This window comes from Lissotriton vulgaris, chromosome 2_1, assembly GCF_964263255.1.
Source record: "Lissotriton vulgaris chromosome 2_1, aLisVul1.2, whole genome shotgun sequence".
NCBI classification, from domain to species: Eukaryota; Metazoa; Chordata; class Amphibia; order Caudata; family Salamandridae; genus Lissotriton; species Lissotriton vulgaris.
Genome location: NC_141687.1, coordinates 188,868,768 through 188,872,918, shown reverse-complemented (window position 1 = coordinate 188,872,918; position 4,151 = coordinate 188,868,768). Strand labels below are relative to the sequence as shown.

At 46.9% G+C, this 4,151-nt stretch overlaps 1 pseudogene; it reads left to right on the top strand.

The window, feature by feature from the left end:
• Nucleotides 1–2,052: 2,052 nt before the first annotated feature.
• Nucleotides 2,053–3,012, top strand: LOC147729817 (uncharacterized; annotated as a pseudogene).
• The last annotated feature ends 1,139 nt before the right edge of the window (nt 3,013–4,151 follow it).

Below are 4,151 nucleotides of genomic sequence, written 5' to 3'. Positions count from 1 at the left end.
TTACCCTGCTTCTAGCATACCCACATCCTGGCCTCCCCTCACTCTCCCTCACTTCCTGGCATCACTCATTACACTGCTTCTAGCATACCCACATCCTGCCCTCCCCTAGCTCCCCCTCACTCCCTGGTATTTCTTATTACCCTGCTTCTAGTATACCCAGATCCAGCCATCCCTCACCACCCTCACTTCCTGGCATTTCATCCATAGACTGCAAACTGCCCATGGGACACATAGGGCATGGGCATGAAAAAGACTTGAAGGGCATCAGCAGAGCCTCTGTACTGTAATTATAGGTTAAACTGCACGTCTGGATTGAGATAGGCAGGGACAGCAGTGTCTGGCCCCTACCAGCAGCACAGAGAGCAGTGGCAGATCGGGATAGATGCCCTTCGGTGGAGCAAAGTGCCAACATTTTAGAAGAGTAAAGAGGGAGATTTGTTTAAAATAAACGGAAGAATTAATTTCCCCCATTGACTTCTGCAGAAGCCGCAGGCTGCAGAAATAAAGCTGGTTTTGGCTTTAAAGGTTGGGCGTCTCCCGCCCAAATCGGGCCTATTGACATGTATTTATTTGATTTATTTTGAAGGTTTTATATAGCTCGAACAAGACTCTTGCGAGTATCAGAGCGCTTTACATGACAAGTAGAAATATATACAGTATATATTACGATATAATGAACCACGAAATAAGTAATAGATACATCTGGATCAAGAAAAGGCAGTGCGATGCTAGTGCAAAACGGCAAAGATAAACAGAAGGACGGGACCTAAAATAGTGTTTTACATATAATCAGGCAGCACACCACTTTACATACAGTACCTCTCCTACACTGCTTTTATATATAATCATCCCAGTACACTGCTTTACATATGACGTCCTCTGGTGAGCAGATTTATAGGTACTCGCTCCTGAGCCCTGTTTATATACAGTGCTCTCCAGTGCACCAATCACAGTTCTATATATAATAATACCGGTGCACTGCTTTACATATAACGATCTCCGTTGAACTGATGTAAAAACACTCACTCCTGTGCCTTGTTTATATGCAGTTCTCTCCCGTGCACCACTATACATAACAGTGATTTCAGTACACGGTTCTATATATAATGACACCAGTGCACTGTTTTACATATAGTGCTCTCCAGGAATTTTAAATGCCCGCAGTGAGCCTGGCATGGGTGGTGCCGCCAACTGCACTGGCTTCTGAGTAGGGCACTACACATTGAAAGAGCAGATTTACAGCAAGTCACAAAGTCCCCCCGGTGGCGTCCATCAGTCTGCTTGACACCAAAGAATCCTTTGTCACAGGTCACAGGGGGGCGGGCAGGCAGGCAGTGTCCTCACAAATGAGGTGTGAAACACGGTCTCACGGCAGCAGCAGGGCCATCAGAGGTAGCCGCTTTCGCGCTATGCTACACTGATGGCCCTTTCAGTCTCACTTTGTAGGCCCCGAGACACAACAGGGAAGGGGAGGAGGTCGGGTGCAGTGCAGAGGCCCTTGTCAATATTCACGTTGCAGCACGCGCCCGACCTTCGTCAATATATTAACGTTGAACCACTCAAACAAACAAAAGGTGTCATTTTAAAGTGGCTATTCCTACAGTCCCGGTACGCCCTTTCAAAACCAAGAAGTAGGGGAACGGACAAGCATAATTTTTAGAAGTAGGGGCATGCCGTGCCCTTCCGTCCCCGCCCACTTCTAACACTGGCTAGGTGTGGTAGGGAGGCAAGATTTTGGCGGCTCGCTTTAAATTATTGTGGCACGTTGTTTTTCCTTTTCATGGAGCACGCCTCCGCTTCCGTCAGGGAAGCTCTCCGAATGCTGGCTGCGGCGGGTGGGAGGACTTGCTTATGCCGGGCACGCTTTCACAAGCGTGGGTCGGCTTGGAGAGGGGGGGCGCCAGGCGGCGAGCGGTGTCTCGGCGGCAGTGGCCGAGTGCGTGTCAAGCGAGAGCTCGCCGATGCCGTCTGCGGGGGCAACCGCCCGCATTTGAATAAACAACAGTTTCACTGGTGCCGACTCCTGGGTCCCCGCCTGCTCCCAGAACTGCAATGTCGTCATGGAGGAGGAGGGGAAAAGCTCGCACACGCGCAGTACCCTCCTTCTCTGGTAACAAAAAAGCAGTTTTTAGAAAACGACCAGGACAAAGGAGCATTCCGGCTAATAAAGCCTCCAATGGCACAGGTTCGCCATCTAGTGTTCAAAAGGGGGATGGGCCCAGCCTGCATTGTAAAGAAAATACAGCCAACAAAGATATTTGTATTTTTGGTAGGCATAGGGTTGGAAATAATGTTAGTTCTGATGCATTAAAAGTTGACAGGGGTTTATCACCTGTTATAACTACTGCAAATTGAGATTCTTTTGCATGTCATACATTTTCATCACCAAATACTGATGTTGTTCAAACTTTGGCTATGGACAGTTGTTATTTGTCTGATAAGGTCGACGTAGGCGCAGGGGAGTTGAAGATTTTGTGTAATGTTTCTAATCAGATGGGCGAGGATCAATCTAGTATTTCCAAGGGCGCTGAGGGACAGGGTAAATGGGTGTGGATACCTCAAGAAATTACTGAGGAACATAGATTACTGCACTTACAAACAAAACATACAGAGTCAACTGCGAAATCTAGCATTCTGCAGTCCAACGAGGGCAAAATACTGCCAGGCACAATAAGGGGCAGTAGGAGCGTACCAGTCAGGCATCAAGCGTCCTGCGTCGACGGAAGCGAGAAGAAGGGGAAATTTTCAGCAAAATTTCCCACACCACTGGACGACAAAAGAGTTGAACTCTTCAAAAAAGTTGTTAATTGGAGGGAGTTTGATGGTGGTATTGGGGATGAGGAACAACCTGGTGGCAGCGGCCGGGGTGGTAGCATAGGTAAGAAAGGAGTGGTAGGCAACTTTTCATTGGACAATGACAATGACTCTTTGGAAGAAAGGGAGCTCTCAGAAAACGATGAAATAGATGGCTGTTTGCCTAATTTTGGGGGGAAACCAGGGGTGGTACACTAAAGACTTGTCCAGATTATATTTTTTACAGAGTAAAGGAACTGAACCTGCCACCTATGGAGCCAGCATGAAGAAACAGAACAAGGGGGCGAAGCACGGTTTATTGGCTGAATACCAAGTACAGAGCACGCCAGGTGAGACTCAAGTACGGATTTTGAAACGTTCAAGAGTGGATATAGGTGTGGGTACTGATGGGGCACAGAATATATTAGATTATCTACAAGAGGGCGCTCGTGACAGTAAAGAGGGGGGTGCAGTGTCTGCCACAGTTCAAACATTAGCATTGGAAGAGAACATAAAGAAAGCAGATTCTGTCAATAAAACAGCTGGCATTTTTTTTTTGTCCTCATTTTTCCACCATGGTTTCAAAGATGACAGGTACTAATGGACTCAGATACTGCCTCAGTATACTACTGGTAGGGCATACGCGATCTTCCTGTACCAACACCCTTCAGCATACAAGAGCCATTCAGGACCCATACATTAAATCCAATTATAATATGGAAGTGCTGCCGTCATAGCTAGGGGAGCCGACCCTGAGCCAAGCACGTACTGAGAGAGAAGACCACAGCAGCTTAATCATTGGACCGGGGAAAAAAAAAACCCTGGTTAGTTAATTCCATTTAAGCATGTGATAAAAAGCCCTTTTATTCCAGTTCCCGGATCTGGCCAAGTCAAGTTTGGATACTTGTAGAACTGAGGCTCTCCAATCTGAAAGTGTAGGTGGATGGTGATCCACCTACACTATTTCTCTCCTAGACAATAAAATTGAGTAAAAGAGAAGATTTTTCGCCTGGCTCCGCCCTTCATCCATAACCCCCATGATTGCTAGAGGAAGATCAAGCGAGATTTGCAGGCCCATAGATGATGTAAGTACTTTATTAATGGCGTCCCAAAAAGCACTGATTGAGGGCCATTCAAAGAACATATGGGCATCATTGGCATTTACTAAGCCACATCTGGCACATGCCACAGAGGAACCTTGAACAAATTTTGTCAGCCTATACGGAGAATAGTATGCTCTGTGAAGGGTGTACAGATGAACTCTGCACAACCATGCAGGCTTCTCAATATCCCACAGGACCTTGAATAAGATGGACCATAAATCTACCAGATTGCCACAGACTAAAGAGGGACCCCAC